Source organism: Melozone crissalis, unplaced genomic scaffold (genome assembly GCF_028551555.1).
Source record: "Melozone crissalis strain CALT ecotype California unplaced genomic scaffold, PUWL_Pcris_2 ptg000026l_1, whole genome shotgun sequence".
Taxonomy (NCBI): Eukaryota; Metazoa; Chordata; class Aves; order Passeriformes; family Passerellidae; genus Melozone; species Melozone crissalis.
The window spans coordinates 1,877,821-1,889,445 of NW_026535804.1; the positions used below are offsets into that span (position 1 = coordinate 1,877,821).

General features: G+C 40.2%; 1 long non-coding RNA gene across 4 annotated transcripts; it reads left to right on the plus strand.

The window, feature by feature from the left end:
• Window positions 1-6,885: 6,885 nt before the first annotated feature.
• LOC128938575 (uncharacterized) lies at window positions 6,886-10,744 on the plus strand. Of its 4 annotated transcripts, none has more exons than XR_008483169.1 (6): window positions 6,886-7,352; window positions 7,984-8,047; window positions 8,744-8,819; window positions 8,936-9,467; window positions 9,586-9,703; window positions 10,364-10,744. It is a non-coding gene; the product is annotated as an uncharacterized LOC128938575 (long non-coding RNA). The 4 variants fall into 4 exon arrangements; XR_008483170.1 differs by having other exon boundaries at window positions 10,387-10,744; XR_008483171.1 differs by having other exon boundaries at window positions 10,476-10,744.
• The last annotated feature ends 881 nt before the right edge of the window (window positions 10,745-11,625 follow it).

An 11,625-nucleotide genomic window follows, 5' to 3' on the forward strand; every position in this document is an offset into this window, starting at 1 on the left:
CCTCTCATCCAGCCAAGCCAGAGACCTCCTAGGGAATGAGCAGGTAAGGTTTAAGTACCCAGATCTCCCCAGTAAGAAGTGGCATGGCAAAAGGAAATGGCCTCAAGTTGCAGCAGGGAAGGCTTAGATTTGTTTTGAGGATCAATTTCTTCACTGAAAGGGTGGTCAGGCATAGGAGCGGGCTGCCCAGGGCAGTCCCCATTGCTGGAGACATTTGAAGCATGGCAAGATGTGGTGTTTAGGGACCTGATTTGGGTGGGGGCTTGGCAGTGCTGGGGCAGCAGCTGGGCTCGATGACCTTAGAAGTCTTTTGCAACCTAAAGGATGCTATGGTTCTGGAAAGCCTTGACCCCTCTGGCTCTAACACAGCACCTGGATGCTGACGGAAGGAGGCTGGTCATAGACCCTGGAGGTCCCTGTCCCACAGGGAGAGGACAAGGCAGTGTCACCTGCAGGGAGGGTCTCGTCCCCAGAGAGCAGCCAGTGACTCCATCCCTGCCCGGGGCTCTGGGTGCACCCTCGGGTGGACACCTGCCCTCAGGTTCCCCTCTGGGCGCCCGGGAAGGGAACCAGGTCCATCCGTGTGGCAGCTCCAGGCCTGCAGGCTCTGGGGCCCTGCAGCTCTGTGCCCTGTCACAGGGCGGCAGGGACGTGACACTGCCCGGCCATGCTGCTGGCCTCGGATCCTTGCTGCTTTCCTCCTTATCCCATATGGATGTACCAGCAATCTTGTGTCTTTTCTTTAAAACTGTCCTTGGGAGAGTTCAAAGAGAGGGTAATTAGTGATGTCAAAGCCTACATATTTGACCTGTTGGCACTCAAGAGAAAAGACAAAAACCTGCTTTGCATCCTTGTGCCTGGAAGTCATTGTGACCCAGGGAAGTGAGGAAGGGGCTGGCTGAGGTCACTGAGGCTCTGAGATGGAGGTGAGTTTGCATTCCAGTTTATTGGAACAGAGGCTCATCAGAAGTTTCCTCAGCTATCCAAGGCACAGAGCCCTGGAGCCAAGTAAGCCTGAGCTGCTGCACGCTTGCTGTGAGCTTTGGGGTGAGGGTGCATCGTTGCAGGCCTGGGATGGATTGAAATGCGCTGAGGAAACCAGAGGGAGGGAGGGAGGGAGGGAAATCCTCTGTTAACATGTGCCAATTCTTCTGTCAGACTCATCACGGCGGGACAGCGTGAAGACTGAAAGTGTAAGAAAATGTGGAGGGAAACAGAGAATCTGACAGGAGCATCGAATGCACGAGTGCACGAATTTTGCTTTTTGCTTGGATGTAAACTCAGGAGTTTAAAGGAATTTGGGAGTGAGAAGGGACATTTCAGAAGGAGAAGAAGAAAAAGAAGAAGTTGTTGTTACAGTCCTGGCCAAATCTTTTGTTCTAGCTAATAAAAGAACTTTGTTTAAAAAACAAAAAAAAAAAAAGTAGGTTTTTTTTCTTCACTATTATGTTCATTGGTGGTATATGGTGTGTTGTTTTATTTCTTGGTATTATTAACTCTGTGTAAGTTGTTTTTGGAGTGAAGCTAACTTTCTGGATAGGTTGGTTTGTATTTGAGGCAGGATTAATTCCAATAGGTTTATTTCATAGATTTCTGATAGGTATTACTGGGATTTTGGTTTTGTTTGCTGTATGTATAAACATACAGCTTTGGTAGGGCCAGCTGGGCTGTTGGAGTTTTTAATTTTTGAAAGGTTTTTCAATGCAGTGGTTTTAAGATGGTTTTTAAGAATTCATTGTATTGTTTTATGTTGTTTGTAGTTGTTGTATGGTAAGGGATATGGTGTGACTTCTTGAACGTTATGGTTTTAGTGTTCCTAAGTTCTGATTTCTTTCTGGTTTGATAGTTTTTTTAGTTTTATTTTTTGGTACAGGGGCATTTATATGGTGGGGTTTTATAGGCAATATGTTTTTTAATTTGGGTAGTGGGGTTTTTTTTAGTATTTTAATAGTTTAGATTTTTTATTTTCATGGTTTTAATTTCTTTTTATTTTTTCAAATAACTTTTATCGATTATATGTTATTATTTGTGCACTCGCATAAAGGTAGAGCTTTGGGGACTTCTTTTAGTAATGTTTTGGGTCAGTTGTACAGTTTTGAGTCTAGTGAGTTGGTTTGATTTAATTTTTACTCGGTGTTTATTTTTATTAGCAGTTGTGTCATTTTCAAGGTGTATTTGAGTTTTTTGGGGTTTTTGAGATATTGGTTTAGGAGGAAGTTTATGATGAGAATGTGCAGAGGTTTTGGGCTACTTTATAGTGGGACGTAAAATTTATTTACAGTTAGGTTTATTTGAGTTTTTATTAGGGTTCAGTGTTGTGGGATGTTTGTTCTGTTAGTAATAGAAATAGTTTTTGTTTTGATGTGCTGCGATGGGATGAGCATGTGCTGCGTGCCGGTGCTGACAAAGGTACAGTATTGTTGTGGTTCTGATGTGTCAGGTTAATGACTGTATATGGTTTAATAGATAGATGAAAATAGAAATAAATATAAATTTAAAATAAATATAAAATTTGAGTGGTAAACATAAATATAGATAACAGATACATATATAAAACTATAATATATGGTATATAATTGTAACATATTATCATATAGATAAATGATAGTCTATTATATATATACAAAGATACATAAATATAGATTGTAAATATGAAAATATTTTAATATAGTTAAATTGGGGGGTTTTATTAGGTTATAGACTGGGTTTTTTTAATAAATTATATACATAGAATTAAAATAAAAATTCAGATACAAATATATATGCAAATACAAATATCTATAAATATTTAAATTAAAAAAATATAAGTAAAAGAAATATATAATACAGAAATTATATATTTATTATTATATTAGAAGGTATTCTCTCTAATATATATAATATCTATCAATATAATAAATAAAAATTATCAATATAAATATGATTATAATTTTGAAAAATAAAGTTACTTCTTAAATTTTAAATATGGTTTAAATAAAGGAGTGTCCTTGGTTTTTATTTGGTTAGAGGCAGGAGTTTTATTTTAAATAATATAAGTATTATAGAAATGTGAATCTTAAGATAGAAATATATAAAAAATATATAAAGAGAAATTGCTAAACTATGAATATAAATTTAAATATAAATATATGTAAGTAATATGAAGAGTTGTATTATAGAATATAAATAACATTATACAGCAATATAAATTATAAATGGGAATATAAATATAAAAATATGCAAATATAGTTTAAAAGAAAGGGAGTTTTTTGGCTTTTAGTTAAGTAGAGGCAGGGGTTTTATTTTAAATAAGTGTTACAGAAGTAAAAATCTTGATGCAGAAATATATAATCAATATGTAAAAATATGTATAAAAAATATAAAAATATATAAATAACTACTCGCATCAGATGTAATATAGAATATAAATTTATTTATCAATTGACATTGATAAAGATAAATGTATAAGTAAGCAATATACATTAATATACATTATAAATACAAATATGAATATAAAAATCAGACATAAGGATAAAACCTATTGAAATATTGTTTAAAAGAAAGGGTTGGGGGTTTTTTATTCTGTTTGGGTTAGAGGCAGGGTTTTTATTTTAAATAATATGAATGTAGATATTATTGTTATATATTTCTAAATATTGAGATATATAATCAAGATATAAATGTATATATAAACACAAAATATAAGTAAATACAGATAATAGGAAGAGATGTGATGGAGAATACAAATAACAGTATACATAAGTATACATGTTAAATGTAAATGTGAATATGAACCTGAAAAATAGAATTTTTAAAAAATATTTAAATACAGTTGAGAAGAAAGGGATTCTTTTTGGCTTTAACGTGGGTTGAGGCAGGGGTTTTCTTTTAAATAATGTAAGTGTTACAGAAGTAAAAATCCTAACACAAATAAATATATAATAAATATATAAAGATATGAATAAAAATATTTGAATAAAATATAAATAATAGGAACAGATGTAACATAGAATATAAATTTATAAATAAATCAGAAAATATAAATGAAAAATTGAACATAGATCAGTATACATTTTAAATGTAAAAGTGGATATAAATTCGAATTTTTTTTTTTTTTAATTTAAATACACTTGAAATGAAAGGGGTTTTTATTTGGCATGTATGGGTAGAGGCAGGGGTTTTATTTTGAATACTGTATGTGTTACAGAAGTAAAAATCCTAACCGAAATATTACTTACTATGTAAAAATATGTGTAAAAATATACAAATAAATTTAAGTTTTAGGGATATATGCAATATAGAATATAAATGTATTTATAAAAAGAAATGGATAAATGGACAGTATACATCAATATACATTATAAACAGAAATGTGAATATTAATATGAAAAAATATTTTTTAAAATATTTAAATATTTTTAAGAGAAATTGTTGGGGGTTTTTTTGTTTTGTTTTGTTTATTATCCTATTAAGTTAGAGGCAGAAGTTTTTTTCCTCTTCCCGGTTGTTTCGGGGCATTTATTTCAGAGCAGTTTTTGTCGGGGGTCGCCCCTGTTCTTTTTTGCCGCCTTCCCTGCCCGCAGCCCCGAGGCACGCTGCGTCCCTGGCTGGGGCGGGCAGCAGTGCTGCTGCCTTGTGGGCAGAGCGCGATACTGCAGCCCTGCACTGAGAGGCCGCCACCTTGGGAGTGGCTTGTCGCGGACTTTTCCTTGACCTTCTCAACGCGGCAGCGAAAAGGGCGGGGAAGTGGAGGACCATGGTGGGTGTAACTGGACTGCCTGCATGGAATACCGACGTCATGGCGGCCCGATGGATTTTTCTGTGGCGTTTCAAGTGTATCCGACACATGCTGTGGGCTCAGCGGCGCCGCGGGCGGGCGTATTTTGGCGGGTTTGTGACAGGCATCTGGGTAAACGCCTCTCTGTGCCGGGGTCCTCTTATCGCCCGCTTTCCCGCCCTCAGCGAGCCGAGCCGGGCCGAATTGTTCCGAAGAGCCGAGGGTGGCCGAAAAGAGCCGACTTGAGCCGAAGAGGCGAGTGTAGCCAAAAACAGCCGAGTTTACCTGAAGAGCCGAGTGTAGCCGAAAACAGCTGAGTGTAGCCGAAAACAGCTGAGTTTACACCAACAGCAGATGATAGCCAACTGTAACCGATAGCCGAGTGTAGCTGACATTGGCCGCGTTTAGACCATGTGCCGAATATGACCGAGTTTAGCCAAACCGTGCTGAGTTCAGCCCAAGAGCTGAACTGAAACGAGTTTAGACCAAGAGCCGAACCAAGCCGAATTCAGCCGAGTTTAATTAAACAAAACCAAACGACGCCGCAGCGCTCTGCCTGCAGTGCGCCGGGGCAGACGGCAGGGGGCGCTGTATAAAGAAATTATAAAATATCAACTATCTATAAGAAGGAATAAAAGCTCTATGTCACGTGCAGCATTAAAAAATTTCAGGCTCCCAGGGAATAAATAGTTTTCTTTAAATAATTTTCATTTTGGAGGTTTTTTTTACTCCCAGGTAGCCTGAAAGTTTCAACTGCTGCTTTTTTATTCTAAAGCTAGAAAGGAAAACCAAGATCAGAAATAGAAGAAAAGGAAAGGAAAAGGGAAAGGAAAGGAAAAGGAACAGGGAAAGGAACAGGGAAAGGGAAGGGAAGGGAAGGGAAGGGAAGGGAAGGGAAGGGAAGGAAAGGAAAGGAAAGGAAAGGAAAGGAAAGGAAAGGAAAGGAAAGGAAAGGAAAGGAAAGGAAAGGAAAGGAAAGGAAAGGAAAGGAAAGGGGAAAGGAAAGGAAAGTAGAAAGGAGAGGAGAAAGGAAAGGAGAAAGGAGAGGAGAAAGGAAAGGAGAGGAGAGGGAAAGGGAAGGAAAGGGAAAGGGAAGGGGAAAGGGAAAGGAAAAGGAAAAAGAAAAGGAAAAGGAAAAGGAAAAGGAAAAGGAAAAGGAAAAGAAGCAGGAGAGCAAGAGGGAAGGGAAGGGGTGAAAACAGAGTGAAAAAAAGAAAAAAGAGTTGGAGGGAAAAAGAGAGGGCATTCGGGAGGAGCGGTGCTGCCTCAGGTCCTTCCCCGCCCAGGGGTGAGGGTCCCATTTGATGCCCGGGAGGGACTGCAGCTCCCGATGGCGTGGGACGGAGCCGTGGCTGTCAGCCTGAGATTACAACTCCCGGCAGGCCCTGCTGCCGGCGCGGCGTGTGACGCAACAGCTGACGCGGCACATGAGTGGCTGGCATGCCAGGCGGCCGCGCGGGGCTGTGCGCGGGCAGCTCCCGCACGGGACGGTGCCGCGGCAGCGACGCTGGAGGGGCGAAGCCTCCGTCTGGCCGCCCACACGGTGCTGAGCATCGCGGAAAGGGCGTCCGCCCAGTTCCTCGGCCTCACTCAGCGGTGCCGGGGGCGGAGGCGCTGCCGCCCACCGATGGCGGAGGGCGAGGCGGTGCTTTGCTGCCGCGGGCCGGGAGCTGCAGGAGCCGCCCCGGGCAAGCGGCGCCAGGCGTTCCCGCGGTCCCGGTGGGGCGGCTGCCCTCAGGCTGGCGGAGGCGCAGCAGCCCCCGAGCTGCAGCCGTCTCCCTCGGGCTGCTGCCGGTGCTGCGGGCGGAGGTGGCTCCGCCGCGTGTTGGGCGTTGCGAGGAGAGAGCGCTGCAATATCGCCGGAATGACAGGGCTGCTGGCTGCCTTAGTGCTCGTGGCTCTTTCTTCCATGAAAACGGATGGAGCGGCGCTGACCGGTAAACCCAGAGATGGCCAGGAGAATGCCCAGCGCAGGCAGCAGGCGGGCTGTATCCTTCGGATGGCACAGGTGCGATCTGCAAACTCACCCCCTTACGCCCCTGCTCTCCGGAGCCCCATGGAAAATGCTTTCCAGCATTGTCGAGCTTCTGAAAGACAAGACTTGTGATTTGACACTAGCACCCAGAAAAGGTTTCTGTCTAGATTAGCAAATGCCTAAATTGTTCTTGGTTACATCCCATGACCGGTTTTAGGCAGTGACTTTATACTGCTTTTAGGATTTTCTTGTACAATGGTGAGAAAATAGGCAGGTCTGGTACTGGTTCTTTTTTTCTACTTCACATTCCATGAGATTCTTTTATCCAAGCACTTGTTTTAAAATTCTACTGTAGGCGTTTATGGTTCACTTTTTTTTTCTTTGCAGCACCCGTGACTTTTTTTTTTGTCTAAATCGACAGTAAATATAGCTGAGTAAAATTACCTTGGTTTTCTTCCTTCTTTTTTAACTGAATTGTTTTTATTAAAAATCCTATTTGAATATGTAGAAAAAGTGGGTATGTCCTGTAATATATCCTAGCTTTTCTTGTTTACAGGGTACTCAGAAAATATGTCTCCCTTAGAGTCCCACAGAAACATTCTCAGTGCGATCTCTATCAAGGTATGTATTTACAAATAAGTGATCCCTTTAGATATTTGCCTGTGTACTTTTTCCTGTAATTCAGAGCTTGCGTTCTGTGGGTTTTATGATAAACCTATAAAATATGGTAAAAATGGTTTTGCAAGTCTTAATCGTTGAAGGCAGCAATAAGTGGATTTAGAGCCTGTTCTTGACCAGACAAAGGGAAAAAGTGTGACTTTGATGCTGAACTTGTCATTTTTCATTTGACTTGTCTTGAATTATTTAGGAATAGAGAGAACTAGAAAAAGAGAGAAATAGAATTGGTTATTGAGCACTCCTCAAATGCTCACCATGATTCAGTGTAGAGCCGAAGGGAAGGGTGATGGAACAGAGCTCTGTGCTTTAGAAGGAAATAAATTTAAACCTGACCTCCACACAGAGTCTAACTTAGCCTAACAACTAACTTCTGTTGTTTTAAAATACAAAATAGGTTTAGGAATGTTGGAAGTTAGTATTTTGGGAAAGAAATGGCAGTTCCACAGAACATTCCATTTAACAGAGGCTCTCGGAACGATTCATTTTGTAACTGCTGTCACTGCAATCAGTTGGTGGTTCAGCCTTGAAATGTGCACTCGCCCTTCTAAAAAACACTGTTTTGTTTGCCTTTCAGTGCTATGAGTCTTGATAAATTGGAGAAGAGCCCAAGAGAAATTTTTCATCACTTGATAAAAAAGGTAGGAAGTGACTTTTTTTGGTTTGGTTCTTTTTCTTTATTATTTTCTGGAAATAAAAGTAATTAAGTATAGGTACTACTGGTTTGTTTCTTCCAGTAGCAGGTGATAATAATAGTAGTAGTAACAGTAAAAATAATAATAGAAATAATAATAACAGTAATGTAATACTACTTAAACTGTCTTTATCCATTGAACTGGCCATTTCAAATCAAAACTTCTAAACACAAATCAAACCATCATCCTTGTAGAATCTTTCACAGCAGTGGCCTAAAGATCCTGGTTTTGTTGACAGGATTTATTGGTTCTGGAAGAACAAGAGGGAAGTACAAGTCTAACTACTTCTAGCTCACAGACCCGTCCAGTGAATACAGCTTTGTATTTTGATGGGCTTGTGATGACTTTGAAATCAGTTGGTCATTACAGTAAAAAAAATTAATGTTTTTTTGACCGTGACAGCAGAAATAACTTTAAGCACCAACTTAATAATAACAGATCACCAATTTAAGTTAAAAATTCATGCTATACTATCAAAATTTAAAGGTAAATTATTATGTATTAGGTGATGGTATAAAGTGTATGTTCTAATGTGTAGGATGTATGCAAAGATACATGCATATCTGAAAGTCCTTAGAGGAAACAAATTTTTATGTCTGCTGTTTGACTGTTTATCATACAATATTTGGTTTTATTTCCCAGGGATCGGTGAATTTTAACTTTGGAGTCCTCTATGCTAAGGATGCTCAGCTTACAGATGATGAAATGTTCAGTAATGGTGAGTTTTTCACCTTCTCTTTAATTGCTATGCTGATCTGAATAAGAAAAAAACAAAAGCAAGAGAAAAAAAAGGATGGTTTATTATTTTTTACACTGTTATGTTTGTTTCCTCAGTATTTGCTGCAGCTCTGCTTACCCAAGCTTTGGGTTCCTTCTGTCCCACTGGGAGTTGCCCAGTTTGGTTGCATCTGGTGAAATTCACCCTGAGACCTTACAGAACTAGCTCAAACTACATGAGAGACATTTGCAGTTCTCTCCAGACACCTGGAGAATGGGTGATGTTTCTGAGGATCTGGCAAGTATACTTCTATCAAAACTCAGTCTGTGAAATTTCTGGGGAAAACCCTTCTGTGTCCTGAAGGGTTCAAACTCTGGTGAGGATCCAGTTATCAGGTGCTCACCTGGATGGTTCCAGCTCTTAAAGTGAACACTTGTACTCTTGCCCTGTAGTTTATATGTATTGTATTTTTGTTATTTTGCAAGATTTTACAGCTTTGCAAAATACTGGGCATTTCACTCTTTGGAACCTCTCAGATCGTTCTTTGGTGCAGCACCACCTCATGGGACACTTGGCTGCTGTCCTGAAGGGGTTGGTCGCTAGAATTGTAAATCCTGGAGAGTTTATAAGTCTTCTGTCCCCAGGGAGGTATCATGCTTTGTTTACTTTTGTTCTGTTTGTTAGGCACTGCTTCTCATTGGAACTATGAATTTCAAACTACCCTGTTCTTCTTTTAACAGTTTTCCTGGTTCTCTCCGTACGGCAGGGAAAGACTCTCGTATCCTTGTCGTCAGGCTCGGTGCTGTCCAAGAAGATACAGAGACTAAAAAAATCATAAGAAGCAAAATATGACTGCAGGGAAAACAAGCTGGAGAGAGCAAAAGGTGATATTGTTATCCTTACCCTGTATTAGAAACATCCACTGTGCTTTGATGCTGGTAGCTGCCAGAGGCTTGTTAGCTCTTTGTAGGCAGGTGTAGGTGTTCACTTGTAGGCTTTTTCTCTGGACAAGTCAATTCAAACTTTGCTAAGCTTATATTTGCAGATTACTCTCTAGCACAGTCCAGCATGACATTTTTGAATGTTGTAAAAATACCATGTTACTTGGAAATTGCTAATAATGAGAAGCCTTAGGGAAAAATAAGATTTCAGGGTTGGGAGACGTGAGAAGAATTTTGTGGGGATGTTAGACTGAAATAAAGCACACTTGAAGCTGGACTGGCATGCTGGCAGATCCCCTATTAAACAGTAGTGCTTAGATTAGCCTGGGGGTTGCCCATTGTTTCTGTAGAAATCAATGTTTCCTGGTCTTCAGAAGTAAGCTGCTTTGAAAAGCTGGAAGGTGCAGCATAGTGACAATCCGTGTGCTTTGGATTAAAAGTAGATTTCAGAAGGGTCCTAAGCCTTTGTCTTTTCCTCGAAGTCGATGTAATCGTATTGAGGAGTTTTTAATTCTGTGCTGCCATGTCATCGATCAGGGCCCTGTCGTACTAATCATCATACAGATACAAAACAAAAAATCAGACCCTGTCCCAACCACTTAGAGCCCAGAACACGATTTCCTCAGGCTACCATTTGTGTGCCATCGGTACTCACCACGGAAGCGAGCTGGGGATTGTTGCAGCTGTTGGGAACAAACCGCTTCTCGTCACACAGAAATGGAATTGGGATGACGCCTCGGCCAGCCCCTCTCTGCCATCGTCTCCTGAATCTGCAGCAGAGCAGTTCCAGTCCATCCGGGCACGTGTAATCCAGTTCCTGATGATCTGAGCACACGGAGCAGCACTCAGCTGCTGTGGGGGGCTCAGGGAAGGCAGAGTGTGCATTGTCATCTTCCTGAACCTACAGACGAATCAAAGTGAGAAGCTACAGCGTGGAAATCAGTCGCATATATGCTAAATAAAACTTGCAGATTTTTTAAAGAATTGTTTCTACTTGTTCTTTGTTGTGCTTCAGCGCTTAGAAAACCTCTCTTTAAAATCAGTTCAGTTCATCAGTTGAACTTTTGTTTGCAGACCCTTGCTGAGCAGAATTTGTTGCAGACTCAGTGCACACTGTGCTGGCCTCCCGGGAGTGTGAGGAGCTCATGTGTGCTACTTTTTGCTTTAGGACACGCTGAGGTATTTATTCCTTTTGGGATACATGATGAGAATTCCCAAGAGAGGTAGTTATAAGGTATGACATTGTGAAAAAGCCTGTGTGGTTGCAATGTTGTTGCTCTCAAAAGTTAATTTTTTCTTAGCCAGTAGTTAGCTTTTTGCTTTATTTTTGTGGTATCAGTATTTTATTGTTTAAAAAATTGCTTCAAAATAACTTCAGTGGCTGGCCATCGGTACCTTGTTCAGATTTGCCTGTTTGCTTGTACTTAAAATGTTCACATCTTGTTTATCCTTCTATTTAAGAAACTGCTGCCCAGCCAACTAATAACTGAATATCTATCTGTCTGGGACACGGGGAGAGGATTTAGGTAATGTCTTTGTTTCCGGAAAAAAGTTGTAGTGTAGTTTCGAAGTAGAGGAGAAGGGGGTGAAGACTCTGATGCTGTTGGAGCACCCCAAGGTCCCCAGGAGAAGGAGCCCCACTGGGGTGCAGGAGCAGGTGTGTTCTCATGTAATATTGAACAAATTATAAATATAAATATGAAAATTATAAATATAAAAATATATTTTAAATAGTTAAATAAAACGGGCTTTTTTTATTTGTCAATAGGCAGGGTTTTGATTATAAAAATTAAAAACACAAATAATATAAAGGTAGAAATGTTAGTATAGGAATATATCATAAATAAATACAGATATATATATAT